Consider the following 26224-nt stretch of genomic DNA (forward strand, 5'->3'; position numbering starts at 1 on the left):
ACGCCCAAGTCCATATTCTCCTGTCATCACAGCCCCGCTGATCATCATGAGGAAGAACATGATATATGTGGGGTGTTTTGGTTCTAGTCAGCTGATTGTGAAAAGCTCGTATCATTACTGAGTTCACCTAATCTCTCCGCTGTCCACATTAATCCAAAAATAATGAACTTTGCTATTAAACTTGACATATTGGCAACAGTGTTGTCCAGCAGCAGTATGGCTCTGACTGCAGTGCCAGCCAACCAGCTGGAGCATTTGGAAATATGTGTGTGCATGTGTGTTGCAGTATGTCGATTTGGCATGGCTGTTCCACTTATTTCAGTTCTTATATAATGGAGAGCACTTCAGAAAAATGTGACGGCAAACTCATGCCATGACGCAGTCATGTTGAAAGCGCTCACTGCTGCAGGGTAAGATCACAAATGTTATTCGCTGAATGGATCCAATAAAATACACTAACAGGCATACGGTTGGCGCTTCCTACACACAACACACCAGAGAACTCTAGATGGGTCTGTACAACTTTTAAAGGGTTTTCTTACCTGTGCTTGTCACAGACTGATTATTCTGTTTAGTTTTTAAAGTTACAAACAATGCTCACGGGACACCATTTATACTCTGTACAGTACATTGCAAGCCTGGAGGTAAATTTTCACACTATATCCCTTTGTAAAACATCAGGCCATTTTTCATCGCGGTCAGCGTTTCACGCAGTGTGCACAACAAAACTAAATGACAGACTCAAAGTCCTTAGATTAAGCAAATTTATTTCCAATTTTATTCTTGATTTCTTTCTGTTCAAAAACGAAATAAACACCATTTAAAGAGTGTCACATTTAGGGTTTTTGGCAAAGACGATAACTGGCTATTGCTACTGAGAATATTTAACCACCTCAACTACAACATTTCCTATCTGGGTATATTTAGCACAGTTGTAACTGCATTGGAAATTCTGTTTACCAACATAAGCAGTGCTGCAGTAGGTAGTGTGAGAGAGATTGAGAGAAAATGACAGTAGGGGACAGTGAATCATGTGGTTTGAGGCTCTGTGTGTTTCAACATCACCTATGGAGAGCAATCTGCCATGGTGTTAGGTAGAGGTTTCCCTGCCAACCTGAGTCAAAAATGGCTACTTTTTTTTTTTTTTTTTTTTTTTTTTACAAGAAAATTGTTTTTATTTATGTACATTAAAAAAAGTACATACAAAGAAATGGGTCCGACTCTGATGAGTTACGGCTTTTGTGGTTCTGCTAAAGAGAAGCTGAGATTCGGTAGGACAGACAGATAGGGTTTTGCACCGTCGTAGCTGTGGCATCTACAGCATCTATTCACGATATCCCGTTCATTTGCCTGCACCTCCATTCTACCTGGCTACACTCGGTCACTGTCTAAGAAGTTTGCTGTGTGGAGGTAGGGGGTGCTCAGCTTGTTGAAAACCTGGAGTGCACACAAATAGCTCATGCATGCACAATGCCTGATATACACTCTATCTCTATTAATATTTGAAACCCTGCAGTCCAATCTCTTATCGCTCCCTCTCTCCCCTCCTTCTGCTGCTCCGAGAGCAGCTCCATACAATCCATCTTGTTTGTATCGACTGCTCCCTCAATGAGGCAGGGGGTGCTCAGCGATTCATTTGAGCGTAAAGTGGAAATCTCAGAATTCGTCATCATCTATGGGTGCAAAATTTCTCAAGCCCAGTTAGGACAGAATTTACATTCCAGTGGGTTTGTGGGTGGTAACATATGAGCCCTGCTGCTCTGCACTGTAAAGACACATGAATAGGGTTGGATGTTATCCTGTGATGAGGTATTTCCAGGATATTTGAATTTTCATTGCCGTCACATGACCGCTCCGCTTCAGGTTGCAGACAAATAAAAATATGCAAACAAGCTGGTCACTCGGGAGAAAGCAACTGCTGCCGTTTGGCAGCAAAGTAAGGATTGGAGCAAATGACAAGTGACAGCAAGCAATTCTTGATGATACTGTGAGAGATTTGCATCCAGACGGTGGCAAACGGCAATGGAAATTCCCATCTCATTCCCATCTAAGAATCAATCATCCACAAAACTGCTACAAGGATGAGCATGTCGTCAAACAAGACCCAATCCAACCCGCAACCAGCGATATTGCCAACATGAGGGGAAACTGAAATATTTAAGGAAGAGTGTGGGAAGGGAAAGCTGTATAAAACCCTATTCCTTTGTGTCAAGCAAAGTTAGGATGTGCATCACCCAAACAGTAAATGTTATTTTTCTAATCTATAAAGACAGAATATGAACAAGGCAAATGCCTCATCTGTACTTTTGTGTACTGTAGTATACTACTGATATTGGCGGCAGTTTTATTTCTACTTTATAGTCAGTGTATATTTGGCTGCTTTCATGATGTGGTTTATGTTTATATGATGTATTTATTAATATTATTGCTTCAATTTGAGGGATTTTTTTTAATCAAAAAATTTTGATTACGCAGACGACACTAACATCTCTCTAGCTGTGTCACTTGCTTACACTACAACTCCACAGATCTTTTTCTTCTCTATCTTTAACTGAATCTCAACAGCCCTCACTGGATAAGCCATTATCCAACTTACTTTTGAGCTTTTTTAAATTTATTTCTGCATTTCCAATTTGTAATGCCAGGTGGCTTTTGGCATCACACTGCTACTCTGAAAGCGCTGACAGAGCGGCGCTACTTGACGAGTGCAGAATGAGAACGGGTGGGCAATGCCCCTTATTTGGGATAAGTGACCATACAGCCGTCTTGTTGAGGTCGAGATGTATGGAAAGTTAAATCATTCCAAAACCTGAACCCAGGGATTACCAGAAGAATCCAGAAACATGGGCATGTAAAGCAGTAGCCATTTTTGTCAGAAAACATATGTGATGACAGTGTGACAGGATCACATTTCACTGAGTTTTATACATTGTATAGATGACTAATTGATTAATTGATTGATTGATATTTCTCATTTAATGATTCTATGTGTTCTATTAGGCACTCTGAGTATTAAGTGAACTCAATAAATAAAGCATAGTCCACAGAAGTTTACTTGAGGTGCAACAAGTAGAGCTATGCCAGAGACAGCAATATCCATGTGCTGATCTTAACGGATGATGATTGATTCAGTCGGTAGGCCTGATTAACAATGAAGTTATTGCACATTGACGAAAGCTTGGGCCAAAACGTCCATGTGAGTTACATTCCCTTGTGCATCATTTGCGCGAAGTTAATCAAAGAACAAAATTTGGGTGTCTTTCACTCTGGTGTGCACCACTCTTCTGATGTTCACACACCGATTCTCTGAGGATTTTAATGATGATGAGCAATATTATTTTTTTCTAAGGTCTGAGCCAATTCCCCTTTTGAACCCAATCAACTACTTTTTTCCCATTAGTGTTAAAGATAATCGTTTACACACACACACACACACACACACACACACACACACACACACACGTAAGAGTTGTGCACACATTCTCAATAACTGCACAACCATTCTGTCTTTATCTCAAACACACACACACACACACACACACACACACACACACACCGCGTCTCCCTATATTCACAGTACTAATTATAGCTTGCCCATTAATCAGCGACAGCTGTAATTATACTAATTCCAGTGTGTAATCTGATCAAGGTGAGGAAGATCAAATCACTCCCTTTCTCTCCTGCTAGGCTTTAAGGGGCTTTCAGTAATGGTGGCGACAGCGGTGAGGTTGTAAAGAAAATTGGTTTAGACCAAAACAATCTGATTCGACTCGGTATGGAGGCTGATTAGTGGGGGCAAAGTCCAAGCATGTGTTAAAATAAAGCTATCTGTTGTCTGTGGGCCATTGTGGCTGCTAAATTGCCTTTATTAATTTCACAATGCTTACATTGTTAGAATTGAACGCAACGTACGAGGTACGGTTGGTGACCCACGCTAACACAGCGACCACAGAGTTTTTATTTGCTTCAACAACAAGAAGTGCTTTTCTTTATTTGTTTTTAAATAAAAAGTAGACTGCATTTCATTTATATTCAGCATATTTTTTTCTTATCAATGCTGTGTATGTAGCCTGAGACCCAAAAAATAATAATAAAATACATATTTCTACCAATGCAAGGGTTGAAAAAGTGGGGGAAAACATTGAATGCAAGTGAAAACCCTCATTAATTGTGTTTTTTTTTTCAATCACAGAAGTCTAAAGATGCCAGTCTGACAGTGATGATCCTGGTCTGTTTCATCTGTACGAAGGTAATAGGATATATTTCTTGCTCTGTTATGTGGTCGCTGTTAGTTGAGAGGCTGAATGCTAATATTCAGCGAAAAAAATAGGAATTTCAGGGTGCTATTTTCAAACGTGTAACTGTGTGTGTGTGTGCGTGCAGCTCTGCGCACACACACATCTCTCTCTGTGTGGTGTGTGTGTGTGGCTCGCTGAGGAGAGTCTTTTATCTAGACTTTAAATGATCTCCTGACAATAATGCTTATGAAGACGAATAACTAATGCAGACATCTGTGATGGATTTTATTAATGCGGGGAGCTTCTATAAGTAGCACTGCACTGTTTTATCTGCGCGCCTGTGTGTAATTATTGCGTGACTTGGGTGTCAGATCAGATGGTCCGATCTGAGGTAGACTCATCTGTAATCATCATGCCGAGCTGTTCTTAATTGGCTTCAACACGTTCAGTTGTGTCGATATTTGAATGTGTGTGTTTCTATTGTAATATAAGCCGGCTCAAGTCCATCCAAGATAAAGAAAAGAAGTTGCTTTAATAGGGATGTCCAAATCAATGGATTTTGGCCTTGGTCCAGATCTAATACATCTGCGTTATTTTCATTGACAAAAATTATTCATCAATTCTTTTTTATGACGCAAATGAGACTTCGACAAGCTAAAAAAAGACAATAAAAGCTGAAAATAAAAACTATGAGAAAATTTGTGTTTCATTTTTGATGACTTGTTTTTTTTAATGACATTCTTCTCTATGTATTAATGTCACGACTGCTGCTTGTGTTTTTAAAAATTGTATATTCTTTTTGCAGTTTTGAATTGCAGGCGGCACGGTGGCTTTGTGGTTAGCACTGTTGCCTCACAGCAAGAGGGTCCCTGGTTCAAATCCTGGTTGGAACGGGGTTCGGTCCGGGCGGGGGCCCTTCTGTGTGGAGTTTGCATGTTCTCCCCGTGTCCGTGTGGGTTCTCTCCGGGGTCTCCGGCTTCCTCCCACGGTCCAAAGACATGCAGCTCAGGTTAATTGATGACTCTAAATTGCCCTTGTGGTTGTGAGTGTGTATGGTTGTTCGTCTATATGTGTCGGCCCTGCGATAGTCTGGCGAACTGTCCAGGGTGTACCCCGCCTTCTGCCCGATGACAGCTGGGATTGGCTCCAGCCCCCCCGCGACCCTTACGAGGACAAGCGGTTACAGAAAATGACTGACTGACTGACAGTTTTGAATTGCCTGTGTTTGGTTTTGTTGTTGTTTTATTTTCTCTTTCTTTCTCTCATTGATGTTTTTAAAGATGTCTTTTAATTTGTGTGACCTTTTTCTTTGCTCTTTTGCTTTGTTGTATTTCAGGAAGCCTTCAGTAACACCTTGGCCAAGGGACTACAGATGGGTAATTCTGGCATTTTTATACCTTTTGTATTCATTAACTGGCAGAGTTCCTTTTTAAATAAACTTTACATAAACCTTAAAAAAAATGGTACTGGAATAACATTCTGCAAAACTTCAGATGACTGGTAAATTGTCAAAATATGTATAAAGCTTTAGGAATTTCAGTGATTTCTGTTGTCTTGCGACAGTATATAGTAATTTACACGGCGCCAGGCGAGCTACCACTTACGCCGCAGACGTTCACCGAAGCATCCGCCTGCCATCGCAGCTGTGGACCGTAGCATCAGCTTTCAAAAGCTTTAAAACTTTTCGAGGGAACACTCTTGCAGCACAACTTTGCTCATGCTTTGGCTGAAAGTTGTGCTGTGTGCTTTCACAGCAGTTGTGATTTTGGAAAAGATGATGAAAAATAAAATAAAATGAAAAAAACACCCACCAAACTTGTTATATAACCAGTGCTTAGCTGCTTTCATAGAGGGATTGGTACGGGCCTCGGAAACCCAGTATCTGTCAGGCTCTATTGGACGCTTTGCTTGTCACATACTCAAAATACCACAAATGTATAATCACACTCACACTATGTACACAGCACGTCAGCACTAAATAATGATACCTAGGGTCATCATTTATCCAAAAAGTACACAGAGCTGATGTTATAGTAAAGATTCGTAAACACAGCCCTACAGATGTAGTAATATGACATTGAATCACAGATCCAGACGTCTCATCGGGGTAAAACAGATGTCACTGAGACAGTAAGCAGACTTATTCCGCTAAGTCAAATCTACACCATCACTGATAGCAGCCTCTGCTACGGCTTCGCCTAAATGACTACGTTGTTTTCACATCTGGTCACCGCTTCCCTCTCCAGGTTCCAAAACAAATGTGGGTTTCGACACCGGATCCATCCGTCTCCTGTCTGGTCACAGGGACGCACTGATGGAAACCAGCGCACGTGTATGATGTATGGCAGCTAGCGAGACAGAGAGAGAGAGAGAGAGAGAGAGAGAGGGAGATACAGATCAACAGAGTGTGGGCGCCAAGTGTGAAGGAACGCAGGTACTCTCCAGATGGATTCCTCACATACATATACATGCTAATCAGTGTGATACAGTGCTGTGAAGCACTCCGGCTACTGGATCATACAGAACATATGGTGCTGGAGCATCTAAAGAGAAAAGCCAAACTACAGGGACATAATTCTATTAAAACATTCTGCGGGATCTCTTTTTAAGATATTTTAGGATGCTGATGTTGGTTCACATCAGACTGCATGACTGTGCTTACCAGAAAAAGAGTCTAAATCTGCAGCTTTCCAGCAGCAACATTAGAGAGAAATGATTAATGTGGAGGAGAATATGAGAAAAGAGGACGGATATCAGAAGGAACTGAGCAGAAGCCAAAATATGCTAATCATGTGTCTTTTCTGCCAATAAAACTAACACTAATACAGCTTTGCCTCACATTTGAACCTTGAACCTGTTCCTTTTGGTTTTGTTTTTTTTTTTTTTTTACTAATGCACTCCCCAGAAGCTGGTAGGAGTGAGAGCATAAGTTCACAATCTAAAAAAAAAAAATCCCCCACTTTTCTTCTAGCCTCATCTGCGATGCCTGGACTCCTGGGGACATTTTCTAGAGTCGAACAATTTTGAACAATGGAGGAAACTCTTTCTTTCTGTTTGTGATTTAGGACCATAAAAGACATGACCATGTGTTACATCTGGCCAAAACCAGTGGGGTCAGAGCCCCTAGCGTGGGACAGAAAGGGTTTTAATTGATTAATTGGCGAATGCATACTGAAAATATATATATATATATATATATATATATATATATATATATATATATATATATATATATATATATATATATATATATATATATATATATTCTTCTTCTTATATATATTCTTCTTCTTCTTCTTCTTCTTCTTCTTCTTCTTCTTCTTCTTCTTCTTCTTCTTCTTCTTCTTCTTCTTCTTCTTCTTCTTCTTCTTCTTCTTCTTCTTCTTCTTCTTCTTCTTCTTCTTCTTCTTCTTCTTCTTCTTCTTCTTCTTCTTCTTCTTCTTCTCCAGGGGGCTGGAGCTCAATAGAATCCCAAGGAGCAATTTTAATGGTCCTTTATGTGGGTCAGTCCAGCAGGTTTGCTATCAAAATTTCAACAGAGCCTCCGTATTACTGTCCAGAGGGGTTCACCGTGGCATTAAATATATAGGCAGAGGATTTTTCTGGTGCAGCATTTCAACATACCTCAGCTTAAAATGGTTGAACTAAAGAGAGAGACTGACATCAACTTAAAATTTCAGCAAAGCGCCTGATCAGCCTGCTGCTGATTGAGAATCAAACCTTGGTTCATCCCATCTGTAGCTGCACATACAGTAAATACAATATGTGCACATTTTTTTCCATGTCTTTCTGCCGATGTGTGTCTTCAGGCAGGGAAAACCTAGAGATAAACCCAAATCTTAATTCTGACCACATGCAATGGCAGCCCACCTCTCAGCTTTACACAGAACCCAGATTTTTTTGTGACTCCACGACACACAATCCTGAATTATAAGTCTTAGCTGTGAGTGCAAAGGTCAGCCTTCCAGCAGTTCCTATTTCATCGGTGCACTGCTTAGACGCACCAAAAAAACTGTGTGCTCATGACACCGGTGAAATATTGCTGGCCTAGTTCCTGGTGGTATAAAGATTAAATCATCTGAGGCAGCCACCTTTGTAGCAGCAATGAGAAAAAAATTATCAAATAAGGTGTGTTATTATTGCACACAGCTCTCATCTTCTATCACTCAGAGAGGACTTGACACTGTGTAATGTGATATATTAGAGCCATCAACCTGCAACAATCACACGATGTTCTTAGAGATGCTCCCTCCACTTTTTTCCCCAGCTGCTCTAGTTATCCGTTATGACACTTTTGCAAAATCCTCAGTGAAAAAAAATCTCTTTCTTTATATACAACTGTGGTGCCACAAGCGTGTCAAGTGCTCGTCTACCAAACAGAGATGCAGCGCGCTGTGGCTGGACGAGTGTTGGCTATCTTGCCAACACTGCACTAAATATTCATTACAATAATGGAAGTGAGGTGGACGCAGGAGGGCAGGATGCCACGTGTTGTCTTTGTAACCACACAGGCTGCAGGAATGGTGCTGCTGCAAATGTCAGTGCACACAAAGAACAGGACATTGGCTAAAAAATTCAGCATAACAACTAATGGAAATCCACAGCAAGTTTGGTTTGCATGTCTACTTGCAAAGGGCTGTTTTGCAGTTTGATGATGTAAGCAAAGAAATATGTGCTTACATCGCCAAATGCAAAATATGTGTAGTGTAGTGTGTGGGGCTGGTAAAGGAGCCAGAGCTGGTCATGCTGCCTGTGGTTTAAGGGTGCCAGCTCCCTACAGGGATGGAGGCTGAGCTGACAACAATGCTTTATGCCTTTCTATACTTCATTTCCCTCCACTTGTACCCTGAGAGAAATTAAAAAAAAAGTCAGACAAAAAACAAAGACAGCATGGTGCCATCACCTGAGCGCCACTGGGCACAGCCCACGTGTAGCAACCTGCGGTGATCAGAATCGTCTCAAGGCGGCCTTCCTTCTCTACCTGACACGAACTCCCCCCAGCACCCAGCAGGAAAATGGAGATATTTAAGAGAAGTGCAAGGAGGGCAATAAATGTCCCTTCTTGTCAATAACACCACCAGTGTCTGAGCCATCCCTGGCTCTCTACCAACAATCACTACTTCATAATAAAATGGTGCTTAAAATGTTTAACAAAAATCGAGGAAAAAGAAGATTTAGTATTGCAGTTCTATAAAGTTGAGGGACTTGCAAGAGACATTTTTTAATGGAATGATTAAAGCACCCTATTGCTGCCATGAACAATACATCTGCAGCCATATAATGATTTTATATTTTTTAAGCTGGACCACTGATCAGGAGCAATATTGGAGTTTATATGTATATATATATATGTCCTTTGGTTATTTATCGCAACACAATCTAGGGATGAAGAGTGACTCTGGGCACAGACAGAGCAGCAGAACATCAGAAGTGGTAAAAACTTTACAGTTCATTGCGCTTGATTTAAAAGTTTGCTTTTAGTAGCCTCCCTTGCGCATTAGCTTCACTTCCTCCATTCTCACCTTTCACAATAAAAGCACTAGACAGATAAACTGCATCAATGCTTACCAGGAATAACTTATTCACATGCTAAAGCTTAGGAGATGAGTTGTGTAATGTATTTAAATAATTTTGCTTCCGATTCTGCTCCGGCCTCTTCTCCAAGTTTGCAGCCAATATTTGACATTATTATCTTCATAAATGTAAATGTTATCATTTTGGCTGGTAAAAAATAAATACCTGACCATTAGATTTTGTTCATCTACCAACCACCTGGGCCTGTGAGTCAAAAAGTAAAGTTTGGATGATGCACCCAGCCCTAGCACAAGCTTCAATACGACAAGATCCTATACTTCCCATAATGCAACTCAAACAGCTCACATAGAGTTTCAGTAAAATATGTAAAATGTAAAATCTCGGGCATAAGCAGAGATGAACCTGATGACACAGCTGTGGCATCATTTTTTTTTTCAGACTTTAGAAAGCTCCTCTGTAGCTGCAGAGGACAATATACAACCATTTTCACAGGCTGAGTAGTACTACCAGTGATGAAAAAAATGATCATCTTGAGTGAATGAGTCACCACAACATGAAAGGAAAAGGGACATAGATACATACTGAATGCACTATATATTATATATTTATTTCCGTGCACTTTAATTAATCATCCTTACACAACAGAGCAAGACTTCTGAGATTCAACTGAACGGGGGTAAGTGGAGGAGACAGGCAGAGAGAGACAAAAAGAGATGGAGGAAGAGACCAGGATCCCCTGATATTTGCGCCAATCTAAAAATAGCCACACTGGAGCAGAGATATGAATCCTCAAAGTCCTCCGACAACAAAAGGAAGAAAAAACAGCGCAAAGACTGCAAATATTCACTTCTACGTAAAGGTAAACAGCAGGGGTGATGTGAGCTGGCATCAGGTGCATGTGTAAGTTACACCACTGTTTATGAACTCTGTGTTGTACTGAATATGAAGCCTCTTTATTTCAGAGTGATTGGTAACCTTACTCCTCATTTGGCTCATCAGTCGCTGGAGTGACTCCAGGGTTGAAAGAGTCATGTTGTCAGCACACCCGGCTTCAGCACAATACTGAATTTGTTTTGCATATGAGATACCAACAGCTCTCTGTTGACATGACTAGATTCTGTCATCAAAGAGGACAAGCGGGAACGGGCTGTCCTGCTGTCAAGTGTGCACAGGGTATCTGCAACAGTGTCGCTTGAAAAACCTCCACGGCACGCTGTGATGTTTGTTCTCTTATTGTGCTTCTCTCTAGTCCATCACACACGCAGAAATGCGTCCGCGTTACGATTTGTCTGCAATGTTGGTTATCGAGGAATCTCGCTGTTGCACCTGTTCGTTACATGCCTGAATGCCTGAAATATCACAGTTCTGAACTCACCGTTTCACTGAGCAGTCGGGAGGGGGGACTGTTTTATTTGCCGATCCTGTGCAGTCAAATGGAACACACTGCACCTGCAAAAAGAAAGAGAGAAAAGAGATTATTCATTTTTTTATGATGTGGCTATATATGAAGTATCCTGGAGAAGTTCATGCAGTATAAGATCACTCTGTTAATATATTGAAATGACTATTACATAATTGCTGAATATTAAACTAGAAATGCCGCCACGTGATTGTATGCCTCCGCACACCAGCCGAGTTGCACTTAGAGTTTTAATCCATGTCTGTGTTCACACAGATCTTCTCCTGTGGCACCACAGAAGATCTATACAATCAGCACACTTTCAAGGTGGGCACTATGGATAATACCAATTAATCGATTAATCAGTCCTAAAGAATATAATCAAAAGTGAAATTTAATCAATCAAAAGGCTACGAAAAGCTGTTAAAGTATATGTAATATGTTGCTGTGAACTATGATTGAGGGAAAAAAGCATTTGGTATTGTTTAAAATAGGAACAGAGTTTTTTGTGGTTTTTTTGTGTAAACAACAATTATTTGATTTATCTTTATATTAATTTTACCAATTGTCGATTAAGGAAAGTGCTACGTGGGCATCTAAGATTAGTATGATCAGTTCAGTATATAACCAAATGTCTTTCCTTTTATTCCTCAGTTATAAAGTGGAATAGTGGCTAGAGTAGTGTTTTTTGTGGAACATTATGATGTCACAGTAAAGTTGACCTTTAACCTCTTGAACATGAAATGTCAGATATCAGCATTTTATCCTATTAGACATGTATGTGATATTTTGGTATGTGGATTCTTGAGTCAATGTCAAGGTCATCTGACTACGAAATTCTAATCACTTCATTCTTTAGTTCAAGTGGATGTTTGTGTCAAATTTGAAGAAATTCCTGCAGTCACAATGACCTTGACCTTTGACCACTAAATTCTAATCAGTTCATTGTTAAGACTAAGTGGACATCTGTGTGAAATCTGAAGAAACTACCTCATAGTGTTCTTGAGATATCATGCTCATGTGAATGGTACAGACAGACGGACGGACAAATCCAGAAACATACTGCCTCCAGCCATAGCTACCACTGCCATAGATGCATAAAAATACACAGATATGTGTAATCTCCCATACCGATACAGGGATAGCCTGATCTGACTGTAGTATTGAAATAAGGCTCAACCGGTGTCACACACAGGGTCTATGACTTCTTAAAAGGAGCTGACATATGACTTTTTTGACATGCCACACATTTGACCCCAAAGCAGCAATGAAAAGAAACAAGGCCAAGAATCTCTGCAGGCACTTGGTAGGGGCTTCACAGATCACCACTACATACGAAGTAACCACTGGCCAACACCCTCCTGACCCTGCCCAAAGCGACTTGACTCAAAGCCAGCGCCAAACACATCAATACCACAACAAAACAGCACTTTAAACCAGAGCGGCCGTAAACGGCCAAGACATCCACAGAGGTGTGGGGAAAAAGGGAGCAAATGCTGCCCCACTGTCCAATCACATTAGTAATTCCACTGTTGTAGGAACGAGGACAGAAAACAAAAAAATGGAGGTGACACTGACGAGGTTTAGCACGGGCAGAACCTGAGTCGAAGGCTTCTAGGTGAATTAAAATCAAGTCTCATGGTCCTCAACCAACCAGCCGCTGCCCTTCTACTGTGACAGACAGAGAAAAGAGCAACACATAGAGTTGCAAGAGTTGTATCAGTTGCACATTTAATGCAGGTTAACACAGATGAGAAATGGAAGATCATTTATCATAGATATCCTAAAAAAACTAACTTGATAAACTATTAAGGTTCATGGTCCTAATCAAACAATTTAAGCATTTGAACTCTGCAGTGGAAATGTGCCACCAGTGCCTGCGTTGGTGTTCTTGCTTATTGTGATGTTGTTTCTAGGAGGATCTTCAAATATTTTACATCCCTAGAATGTGTGGAATGCAAATTAAAGTATACGTAAGTCGATAAACCATGATAATTGATAAAATAATGGAAACTGTGACATTAGAAAAAAATCTTTTTTTTTCTAAATTAATTTTACAAAATAAAAATGCAAAACACATTAACAAAATATGTAAAATCCCTAAAAATTAAATGTAGAAGCATAAATTAAATGTTTCCGAACACTCCACCTGCGATTTTAAATCGTGAGTCATGGAGCACAATTACATCATTACAAGCGTAAGATGTGATGAAACGACAGAAGCTTTCTACGATTACAAAAAGAATGAATGTTCTAGCTATTATGGTTTTCATTTTTAGATATACACAGGGTGATGCACACAACGATCTCCGGTGTTATTCCAGCATAATACCTCGCTTGCACCTCAAGTAAGGTAAGGCAACATGAAGTCATGCTGGAGAAGGAAGAAGCCTTACTTAGCTTTCTGCTGCAAAAGGAATGAACGCCCAAGCTAATAAAGGAGTCTAATTCTCCTGTCGCTTTTATAAGGGTTTAGTCTCTTCTACTCTCACACAGCAGGTCCACATTAAAAGTTGGCTTGTCCCTTTAAAAAAAAGGCTTGTGGGGTGAGTGCTGCAGACCATATGGTATCTGCTTGGGCATATGGGCAACTTGGTTGTGGAAAAAAAAAAAAGCACTCCATCTACCGCATCCTTCAATGTCCTATAGATATGTGTGTGTGTGTGTGTGTGTGTGTGTGTGTGTGTGTGTGTGTGTGTGTGTGTGTGTGTGTGTCTCCATCATCTGTATTCAAGACATACACCAAGGTGCTCTACACCTCTCTGAGCTGCCACAAGGATCTCTTACAGGAGTCACCTTCTTAAAAGTTAGCCTCAATTTGCATATTTTGCCATGCAATATGTGCATGTTGCTATGCATATATGGTTTCAATGTGAAAACCACACTCAGAAACTGTGGCAGAGACAAGAGCATATTCGCAATAACAATATCTGAGCAGACAGTATGCACATCTCAGGTTCTAAACCTATAAATACTGTAGGTCAGTGATTATCCAGCAGCAACCTACGAAGCTAAAAAAAAAAGAACCAAATGAAGTGGAAAAAAAAAAACAACCTGTCTGGCTCCAAAAGCGAGTATATCACTGTGGACCCCCATTTTAAAATGTTTAACTTCACAGCAGAAAAAAACACGTTGACAGCCTGATACAAAAAAGTTTTGTTGTTGCTAATTTCAACATAAATGATGAAAACGTACGTATTTACATTTAATTAAGGCTTACAGTTTCGCATAATTAAGGGCGGGTGGCGCTCAAGTGTCAAGGTGTTTGCAAGGCATCACCACAGTCTTTGAGTCGAACTCGAGGCTTCAAAAAAACATCCACAAACCAATGGATGACGTCACAGCAGCTACTCTCATCATTTTGATGCAGTCTATGATCCCTAGAAAGATAGACCTTTTTGTTAGAGAGAAAGATCCTTTTTGTTTAACCAGAAACTCACAAAATCGATATCCCAAAACCCAAAAATACTGCATTCAAAGTCAAAAGAAACAAACTTAAAAAAAATAAAAATAAATCAAATAAACAAAACGTCTTGGTTCATCGTTCACTATTTTAACAATCACCAACTCTCATGTTGAAATAACTCATATTATTCACCCAGTTAGATGTGAAAATCTATATCTCTCTATCTCTGTAGGGATCCTTTCCAAGATGTTGGCCAACAACAATCTGAGCCTGTTGGTGGCAAAAACAAACACTCTTAGTGGACTTAAATTAATGGTGCACAAACGCCCTGATGTTACATGTCAGCCAGTTGTGTTTAACAAGTATTTTAAATATTCAAACACTTTTAAAATGTATTTGTGTAAAAAATCCTTTGGTTGGGGAGGGGTGTTGCGGTATTTTATACAAGTGAATGCTTTCATTCACATGATGGGTATTAGATGACATAGAAAAAAAGGTATCTAATTAAGTACTATATTGGCATTGGCACTGGTATTTGTGCTAGTATTGTGATTTTTTTTTTTTCAAACGCAGCCCGAAACATCACCCCTGCAAGAAGCATCAGGTTATGCCTTCTAAATACAAGCCTAGAATCAAAGCCTATTCCTCTGAAATTGCAACTCCTCACGTCTGAAATTCATATTAACACATATCAAAGCTCTATCTGACCCACCTGTCCCAGCTTTAAAGTAATGTAGAAAGAACTGACTTTTTTATATGGCCTTTGAAGGGCTGAGAATCCAAAATACCAATACATGATGAATGTCCTTGAAACAGTCTTGTTACATTTACTAACACTACACAACATGAACCAGCTTTAAAAGTAATTTTTATCATCATTTCCCAGTTGTGGCTTGATGCAGAAATATTGTGCAAATTAAAAAAAAAGAAAAAAAAGGCAAGACTCTGGAGCATCTGCATATAGTATGTACAAAAAATATGTGGTTTTTTTTTCGTTAATACAATGTAAGATTTGTTACATAAGTCCGCTGTGTGTTTCTATGACTCACCTTAGTGTCTTGTGACCAAGGCATGCTACAGAAGAGGAAGCTGGGCTACTCTAACACTCGTGCGGCGAAGTCTCTATGGGTATTACAGCTAATTTAGTAGTGAATAAATACATCAGTTTGAGTTTAAGAACATCCAGCCACATCTATTATCTGCTCTGGGGATTCTGGTGTGCCTCCTCCACTAACTATCAAGAGCAAGACGGGGGAATCCAAGAGGCTAGTGGTGACAGCAGAGGTTGCTTGCTTTTAAACTATGAGGATGTGTGCAGTGAACAACCCTGTAACAAGGTGAAATCTCATTATAACACTGCATCAAGCAGCACTATTTTGCTGAAATAGAGGGGAATGACTTGTGTCCCAGAGATGACCCTTGCTTCCCTCCAGCAGTAGCAAAGAATCTGCATTGTGTGGCTCATCCTGACAGTCATTTCCACTGTGTTGCTAAGTCTGTTACAAAACCCTTAGCAGCTGCAAATCTTATTAAAAACAGCCCCTGATTCAGTGGTTTTTTTTGCACGGACTCTGCATTCCTACTAACTACTGCTGCACTTCCACACGAGCAGCCAAATACAGTGGCAGATGTCAATCATGATACATTAAAGACAACAGCTGGTAAGCAATTCAATGTTAATGAATCGAGAGCGAAACGCTTGGGTTGCTGATTCTTAAACGAGCTCTTGAACGTCATGTTGCTTCTTAATTTGTGGAAACCTGACGACAAAACGGTTTTTCGAGTGCCGACTGCTGTTAATGGAGCCTGCCCTGAGCTAATCCAAACTTTCAACACAGTGCAATTAACCCCGTTTCCAGAGAGTGAGAAAAAGTTCACTTGCATTTCTGACATCACATTTCCCCGCGGCAGAAAACCCAAAACAGTGTTCAATGATCTGTGTTTCTCGCTTTCAGCTGGTTGGATGCTTTTGCTGCCAATTAGAGAACAAAAGTGCAAAAGTGGTTCATCAGTGGGTTCGTAACACCTCTTCAAATCATCTGCAATAAAATAACAACTTCATATCTTTGTGAGACCATATCAGTTGCATGTTTACAGAACAACTTGAGGACCAAACTGATAAAATGCAGTCAGTGTTACATTCCTCCCTCCTGACTTTCATTTTGACAGTATGATTCAGTGAAGGAAGACTTGCAGCATCTCTGTTGTCCCTAAAGCATTATCTCATTCATATGTATTTAGTCGCGTTTTTTTGTTTTTGTTTTTTGTTTTTAAGTTAAAATGCATTTTCCCCATTTTTACAAAGTTTCTGAAAATCATAGAAAACATGAACAGTATGAGCTTTAGTTAGGACCTGATATTATGTTAAAATCCAGGAAAAACAGAAGTGCCAAGCAATGTTTTGAAGCAAGAAAACTTTATCAGACACCAGTGGGGTTTCCAACAAATTTATTTATCTGTGGCGGCCTGTAATGATTAAAACATCTGCTGCCACATTTTGATTTTATATTTTTGGAGCTAAATCGTGCATTAGGAGAGCTTTTGAAATATACATACTATTCAGTTACTCTTTGCAACACAGTCTCAGAGCACAGAGTATATTCTGGGCACAGACTGAGCAGCAGAACAGCAGGCTTGGTGAAAATAAGACTTCACTGCTCATTGTGCTGGGTCTTAAGGTTTTTTTTCACTTGCTTCTGCAGCAACTGTTCCAATCACCGACCAATTATCCATCCAGAAATTCTAAAAAAAAAAACTATTGCCGTGAAAAGCAGCACTCACAACAAGTTCTGAGTGATCTGCGTTCCACAATCCCCTTCTGACACCTTTGTCAGCTACCACCATAGGTAGCTAGTAATTTTGTAGGAAACACCACCATGACAATAAATATTTTTGCATGGAATTTGATACACAAGGTGTTAACTGGTTGGCATAGGCTTTGTAAAGCTTGATTTACTTTTGATTGGTTGTTTATGGTGTCCTGTTGCACTCTGGGTGTATCAGTGATCAAAACACCCCACCTGACTTCTTTGACACTTGATCTCCTTCCTAAAGGTCCAGACACACCAAACTGACATCAATGAACTAATGGTGGTGAAGGCTGATTGTTACATTTTTGCTTCACATCGCCTTTGTTTTGGCCGAAATGTTGCTCTTGAACAGATCGCAAAGACAGCAGCCAAAGACCATCTGGTGTGCACATTATGTCTGAAAGGAAATAGCTCTCCAAACCAACAGGTGGCGGTAGTCTGACTTTCCAAATGGTGAACCAGAAGACTGTCAAGACGCTAATTAGCCAGTTAGCATATTGACAACCTAACCAGATGTCGAAAAGGCCTTTTAACGTGTTAAATAACAATAACACAAACAATTATGAAACATGTTCATGCCAAACAGAGCTAAATAGCCACACAAAACTTAAAATAAGTAAGTTTCAATCACATTTCTCCTTGACTTTAGCTGTTTGTTTGCTTTCCTCTCTTTCTTGTCTCTTCTTATGAACTAAGTTGAACTGCCAATCAGAGATGCCAATTCAACATCCTGAATTTGCCAAAAAACAGCCGACAAGGGGCAGCTATCGCCAACAGTTCAGGACTCCCCTCTAAAACTAGGGTGACAGATGCTCACAGGCGGCCTGACATTGATCGACGGCTGTCCATCATCTTGGTGTGTCAGGGCTCTAATAGACTAGCAAGTTCACTGTAGAATGCACAAGTACAATAAAAGCAGCCTTCAGTTTTAGTTAAGGACAAATCATAGCCCTGGTTGGTAAATGTACAACCCTTTTATTAAACATGACCTCTCCACAACCTACTGTTATTATCCGCCGTTCAGATGTATCTGTTTGAGTGATCACCCTTTGAATCTGTTCTTCTTCAAATCTCTCTGCAAGGCGCTATTGAATTTGATATCTTCTGCTACAATATCTAACATCAGCTGTATCTAAATTAGTGACGTTATCTCAAAATTCTCTTTGAAAAGTGTGACATATGTCAGCAGGTGAAACCAGAGAAAGCTGTGATGGTGACAGATGACTGCAACCAACCTCAGCACGCTTCCGCATCATTATGCAGATGGCGTGACAGCTGATGGCTCTTTGGGCCTATTGGGCTGCCAAAAAGCCATCACTTCTGAAACCTGAAGTCAGGGATTAGGATGAAAGTCACATACTGGGGGAGATTGTGAGAGAGGGAGAGAGGCAAATGACTCACTCTCACTTACTCAAAAAGCTGCTGCAAAGGTATCTCTGGGGAATTAACATCTAGTCAATCCAATTGAGCTGCTCAGCGGCCAGCATCGGAATGCTATAAATGTGAGTGACTGCATGAATGTGAATTATACAGGCTGTGCTAAGAATGCACGTGCATGGTCAGCAAGCCTTCCCTTGTTAATAAAGTTTTTAAGAGAAATGTAGCAGGGTAAACCAGTCTTCACTTTGAATTTAAGGCATGTGATCAAAGCTGCCCCGTTGATGGCAAAATGTGACATGAACGCAATACTGATGCAACATTAGTCTGAAGTTTGACATTTAAAGTGAGAGCCATAATGAAATACTTTAAGAACAACAAAGCACAAGTCATTTTTGCAGGAATGAAGTATCCTGAGGCTACAGCAAATGAGGCTTTAGAAACTTTAATGCATGTTTTTACACACTTCTCCCATAGCCAGTGCCTATCTTGTTTCTTCTTCCTTTCCGACTGTCTAACCACATCCTTTCTTTTCCCTACGCATCTGCTTTTCTTGCTTGCTCTAAAAAACTTTTGACTCTTCTGACATCTCTGTTGACAGCTTTGTGCATCTTGCCAATACACAAGGCAGCAAAAGACACATTTCAGCCCTACCCCCACAAGGAGCTACAGAGGCTTCAATTTCAGCTGATGCTCGGCTTATTCCCAAAGAAGGCATTAACAATATTTTGAGGCCAAGAGTCTGAAGTTTGTATGAACAATAATTTGTTTAAGCATTACCACTGCAAATAGGGCCAACATTGTAACAGTATGTAAACCATTTTATTGATTCATAAGAAAGTGAAAACTACAGCGGCCAGTCCTTTTTTCATGAATAATCTTGTAGTGAAAAAGTGACATCGTTTAGCCTGAGTTAAATATGTTTTGGTTTTTTTTTTCCTTTCAGCAAACTTTCTGTGTTTCGTGTGTGTGTGTGTGTGTGTGTGTGTGTCCCTTCTCCCAATTCAGCGGTCTTTGTGGGTCTGTGAATGAAGCACAGGCAACACTTCCATGATAATAAATTGAGCTGATCTGATCTCATAGTTGAATTACAGGAGTGACTACAGCAGAGGCAAGTGTAAACAATCTTTTAGACCCAGTGCAATGAATGGTTAAGTTTCACTTTCACTGTATCTGGCATTCTGCTGCTCCACCTGTGCTCTGAGTACATTCTGTGTTCCAATAGTGTGGTGCAATGCATAACCGAATAGTATATTAAGGTATACTATGCCACCAAAATAAATTAATGTGGGGGCACATTTCTTATAATACTTATAATTTATTCTTACTTGTAGTCTGGCCAGGAGTTTACAGTGGCTAGTGTAAGCTGATGCACCAAAAAATAAATGAATTGTTAATATTTGCTACATTAGTTGATATTTAAACACTACACGTGATGACACTGCACATGCATTGGTGCATTTACTCACGTGTGAACAGGCATGTTTTAGAGACAATAGAACATTACTGATGATTTGAATTATTTAGAAATTATGATAAATCAAACACTACAAAGAATTTCATTAGATAAAAATTTCTAAAGATTTTTTTATGTCACATTGTCATTATTAAGTTGACATATAACTAAGTAGTATAGTAGTAAAAAAAATTGGTGACTAAAAAAGGGAACCATATTTTGAGCTTCAGGAACCAAAAGTGGATGTCTGGTTGCCAACATGGCAACAAGTTTTAAAAGTTATGCTATGCTCTTCCGACTGCTGTCACAGTACTATTAGAGTATTGTCACAGCAGTTGTCCTTTAAAGCACAACTTCTTATTACACCTACTGCTACACCTGGATATTAAAGTCATCTGTTGACATTATACTACAAAAGGTTAAATGTTGTAAAGACTTCATGAATAATTGCCACCCCCATCAAGAGAAATTATGTCTGAGAGCCACTTTGCGTCTAACAGTCTGACACGAGCTACACATACTGTACACGCACACAAACGCACAGACACACCATCAGCCTGATTAACCCTCCGGCTTTAGTACACAGTATAGATTATGAGTCACAACCACTCATTAGAAGAGGACTAAACAGAGCGGCTGCATTAAATGAGGTCACTCTTGGTTGACTGACTCCATCACATACATTGTGACCCCATGGTGTCACCGTGGGCAAAAATGTGTGTGCATCTGTGAGTATGAGTAAATAATTAACCGTTGGCATGCACGAGATCCATGTATTGTGCATTTGATGGAGGCCATAAGATTTTCCAGAATAGCTGTATCAATAGGCGGGTATATACTTTGGTTTAGGTTTTGCACCTGTGTTCATTACAGAGTCTGCAGGCTTAGCGGGTTTTAATTTGTCTGAGCCATCGTGACTGTATGCTACACTATAGACAACAGTGAGCTGCTTGTGAAGCAGTAACACACACACACACACACACACACACACACACACACACACACACACACACACACACACACACACACACACACACACACACACACACACACACACACACACAAAACTCTACTCCAGATAAATAAGTGACTGAGATCTGAACTTCATCATTGTGAAATATTACAAAGTTAGAGATAAGACCACACAAGATTTGATGTAAAAGACTTCAGTAAAATCACACTTCAGGGGGCATTCCAGTTAAAATTTCTAACTGGGAACTCTGAACTTCCAACTTCCCAGTGCAAACAGAATGCCATCAGGCAAAGCTGTGTACTGAGCTAAATGCTATGATGCTTACAGTAACAATGCTTACCTTCAGCTGTTTAATGGTTTCTGAGTTTCCTACACATTTATGATTTGTGGCAGCCAAATACGCATAAAACATCTGCCACCACAAAAAAGGTTTTTTTTTTATTAATGGAGCTGGACTGATCATTAGGAGCATTGCTGAATTATATTTATCATTTGGTTATGCATTTTACCTCTCTGAGCGAGCGCAGAGTGTACTTTTGGCACAGACAGAGCAGCAGAATGTCAGGCGTATTGAAAGTGAAACTTAACTGTACATTATGCTGGGTCTAAAAGTTTGCTTTTAGCAGGTGCTCCTCTCAGCCATTGACCCCTCAAGCAACAAACTGCTGCTGAGGAAAAAAGAACTCGTGGAAAGCTCTGTCTGTGCTGGATGGATTCTTTTAAAGTCAGTTTAAAAAGGCAGTAGAATAAATCCCATGGAGACCATGAATTTCTGTACAAACTTTCATGGTAATTAATCCGATAGATATATCAGTTCGAACTGAACTAACTGAAGTGGCGCACTGAGAGGCTGATTCCCATCCCCATGGGACCTGCTACTAGCATGGCTAAAATCACTCTATGGCAGGCAAAAACCAAAGCTGGGAACTTGTCCTTTCATTTCGAAATTTAAATATTGAAATTTGTTCTGACTCAAAGTGAACAAGTTTCTAATTAGCATGGTATACATTTGGCAAATACAACAGGTGGGTTCAGTTAGCCAACATCCTCTGCGGCCTGGAGGGCTTGGCACTCGCTCTTCCTGCATTGGTACCACATGTAAACACAGGCAAACGAGAAACGAAATAAAAAACAGACCAATCAGGTTTGAATCTGGGCTCAATCTACTGGTACGTCTAAGCAAACATTAACTTCAAAATGAAAATAGCCAACATTACAAAGATAACTGGCTTAAAAAAAGATAAAAAGGTAAAGTTTGAATCTAGCGATTAACCCATTTGTTTGTCTGTACCTCAAAAACTTTTATTTGTGACTTTATTTACTTAAACCATCTTAAAAGTCTGCCCATTCATCCAGTACAATACAAAACATCAAATGCTGAAGGGTTGAAATCCCTTCAGAATAGTTTTTATTTTGGCACATTTCATTCATTGTCATCACTTTTTCTAGATGACTCACCCCTCCAGAGTGCATGTTACCACGTCACTATGACAACCCATCAAACTGCCTTTATAATGCTGTTTGACAGCAGTTGATGTTAGTACCCAGAGCTAGATATTTGCTGGGTGTTCTTTGTGTTACACAGGTGAGCTGACCTTAGAAAACAAAAGTCAAAAAGATGTTATCGAGAGAGCAGAAACAGGGTCACTCCTCAATTTGACAGTCAGAGAGGGAGGGAGCATGAAGAGAGGTATACAGTAAGCAGTGAGGCTACACAGTTCTGTGCAGTAGACTGTGAGAAATAATGCTTGCGTAATACATTCAAGCTATAAAACTACATAAGGGACACTTGTCTTTACCCCTCTTTCTTCACTTCTTTTTCTTTTTTTTATTGTATCATATTCACAGTATTGTTTGTAATTCTAATGTAAAGCTACAGTTGGTAACTTTCATAAAAAATTTTTGTCATCTCGAGTAGTACATGAGACAGATCATCTGTCAATAAAAAATCATGTTCCTTGTCCTTCTCCTAGTGCTGCTAATGGCATTTGCAAGAATCCACTGTAGCTGAAGGTTAACCAAATTGCCTATTTCTCACCTAAAATGTTTCCAGAAACAGATTTTAGTGTACTGTATAAGCTGAAAAATAAGAGTGCTTGCTCTGCCTGTGGGCAGTGCTTTGTTTTGGCTCGACTGATTGCCACGGCGGCCGGTTGCCAATTTCTCACTTTACAGCTAAAGAGTATAGTAAAATACGTTTCTGAAAACATTTGAGTTGAAAAATGGGTAATTCAGTAACTGCATCTTGATTCATATTTGATCAGTGCTGCCAAGTTTGACGGTGTGACTGCGGTACATGAGCAGTGATTGATAGTTGCGTTCAAGACTTCTGGGCTCTCTGGATTGGCCTATTTTTTCAAATCTTATTTCTCTCATGCACTACTGTCAGAATATGACATTTTCATCAAATCTGACAAAAAAGTATTTTTCTAAAAGCGACATAACAACAGCTTTCATAACAAATATGTTTAAGAATCTGTCTATAAGAATAAAGATATTTGTGCTCATACAGTATGAAGGTGTGGGTACATCTACTGTTGTGAACATGACCTCAGCCACCTCCAGGAGTTGTACTTTTACATTTCTCCCACTCGCATCCATTTAAATGAGGCAGGAGCTGCCTTTAGTACACTAAAGCATAAATGCACTTTTACTGTCTACAGCTTCTCTGAATGCCCAACTTTGGGTGGCAGCCAAATGCACAGAGAGCATCAGTTGGGATGGAACTGTTTACTAAAGTTAAAGGTCAGCACAAATGTCAGAGCGGAGGGCGCAGTTTGGGTTTTATTTATTTTTTTTTAAACTGGGACAATCTGACATTGCCAAGTCTAAAAACGTGACCTAACAAACAGTGAAAGAATTAATGTGTTTTCACTTTCCATAATGCAAGCTATTCCATAAGGCACATATAGACATATAAATGGACATTTTTTAAAGAATTACATAAAGCTACTGGAAAACAGATCATTTGAAAATCTACAACCACAGTGTTCATCATATCATATCAACCCTATACCAAACTAGATCCATCCCTAACAACACCAGTAAGGCACATTCTCTCAAAACAGACAACTGTTATACTACAGCGGCCCAGTCTGGCTGCTGGCTTTTGCTACTGGCATACATACTATGGTTTCAGTAATGGTTGAGTCTATAGCCCTGATGGCTCTTCTCTGAGGCTGTGCTGAGACACAGCACTGCTTTGAGCTGAATGCTCATATCCCTGTGCTAACATGTTTGCAATGACAACATGCTAATGTTTACCAGGAATCATTTTACCATCTTAGTTTAGTGTGTTACCATGCTGACATTTGCAAATTACCACTAAACGGGAAGTACAGTTCAGGCAGGTGGAAATTTTACCAGTTTTGCAAGTATTTAATCATAAGAATTAGACAATGTTTGACCTGACGCTAGATGAAAGATTAAGTCATCCCCCTTTAATTAATTTCCTTCTTTTTAAAAAAAAAAAAAGTCTGAAAATAGACATTAACATGTATCCAACATAATATGAAGGAGGATAAATCTGCCTTTTTAGAAACAAACAAACAAAAAAAAACCATTTAATTTCTAAAACACAACATTGAGGATAGGTTAGCTGTTACCCATGAATCCATGATGTAAAAAAATGACAATGAATATTTTAACAGTTCAGTTTTATATGTTTATACATGACACTTTAGGCTGCCCTACACTCTAATGTAGGCCCAGTTTAATATGCAACTTAGCTTTAAATATGTACTAGAGGGTCCCTGCTCTGTTTTTTTTTTCAGTTAAAGGGTCTTTGGCCTGAAAAAATGTAGTTCTACATGTTGTTCAAACTGATTGTAGTAAATCAAATGTCTGATTATTCTGCTTATGCAACATTTGACCACATATTAAAGGCAACGAGAGGGAGTTTTTTTGTCATCTACATGTAAAACTGGGAGAATGTGTGAAAGAGTAGTGCCTGGTGCCAACAGAACATATGGAAACCAGTAAGGGAGAAGGAGCAGGGAGCTTGATGTGGCCTGGCTGCGGTGACGCATCGTGTCTGGGAGACTATTTTCAAACAGCTTGCATTTACAACCCGGCCCCACCCTTGACTTCCTTGCCAAGTACACTGGCCACCAGTTAGTGACACAGACTCTTTTCACTGGGTCCTGTGAACAGTTGACAACAGACCCTTTGTCATAATTAACAGCTTTACTGTGATTTCACAACTGGCTGCTGTAGAAACGTTATTCCAAAACGTGTCAGGAAACACAAAATAGAAAAGGACTGAGTGTTTTGCAGGTGAGAAGGTGCGTGTGCATGTAGGCCACCCACGAGGCTTGCCAAAGGCGAGGCCACGGCTAGTAATGAATAATGCAGAAACGCATTTACAAAAATAAACGTGAATGTGCACTGCGAGTGCTGAGGGGGGTTGGAGAAGAGGGCGGTGAAATTGAGGCAAACACACAAACCATGAGATACAACTACAAATAGGTGGAGCTGATCAGATTGATGTAGATTTAAGGAGAGATTTAAGCCGGGAGATATTTTATGTGTGTGCGCTCATGTCCAATCTCAGACCCTGCAGAATTCTCACTGAGATAATTCCCTTAAAGCAAGTGTAATGCAGCAGGTTTTCCTGAGCCGTCAGCTTTTCCTCCCCTCTCCTCTCTTCTTTCTTCCTTTCTCATTCATTTGATGTGCCTCCTCCTAATCTTCCCTGGGCTGTCGACCTCACAGAGACAGAGGACACACTCAACCATTCAGCCATAGCTACTCATTCACGGCGCAGAGAAAGCTTTCCTTGTTCAGTGTGCTTAAGTGTTTGCCCTGTGTGTGTGTGTGCGGGTGTGCATTTTTAGCGGTATAATTTGCTGCATGATATCAGAGTCACCAGCTGCTGCGGGAAGATTTTTTACATCCAATCCATTGTAGTACTGAATTACAATTGTGTAACTGAGTGCCAGTACTCTAAACTCAGCTATATTTTGCTACCCATGAATGGGCACTCGGTGATTCAGCAATGAGGTTTGATGATTCAATACCTTAAAGGGGAA

At 39.9% G+C, this 26224-nt stretch overlaps 1 protein-coding gene across 2 annotated transcripts in view; it reads right to left on the bottom strand.

Moving 5' to 3' along the window:
* The window catches only part of adarb1b (adenosine deaminase RNA specific B1b), a 140300-nt gene that overhangs the window by 76587 nt on the left and 37489 nt on the right, over positions 1 to 26224 (bottom strand). The window contains exon 2 of one of the 2 annotated variants that reach the window (XM_088083013.1): positions 11149 to 11222. The exons of the other annotated variant lie outside the window; for it this stretch is intronic. The gene's annotated coding sequence lies outside the window, so the exon portion shown is untranslated. The remainder of the gene's footprint in view (positions 1 to 11148; positions 11223 to 26224) is intronic. 2 annotated transcript variants of the gene reach the window in all.

The sequence above is a fragment of the Plectropomus leopardus genome, chromosome 10 (assembly GCF_026936395.1).
Source record: "Plectropomus leopardus strain MGB_pleo_1.0 chromosome 10, ASM2693639v1, whole genome shotgun sequence".
Classification (NCBI taxonomy): Eukaryota; Metazoa; Chordata; class Actinopteri; order Perciformes; family Serranidae; genus Plectropomus; species Plectropomus leopardus.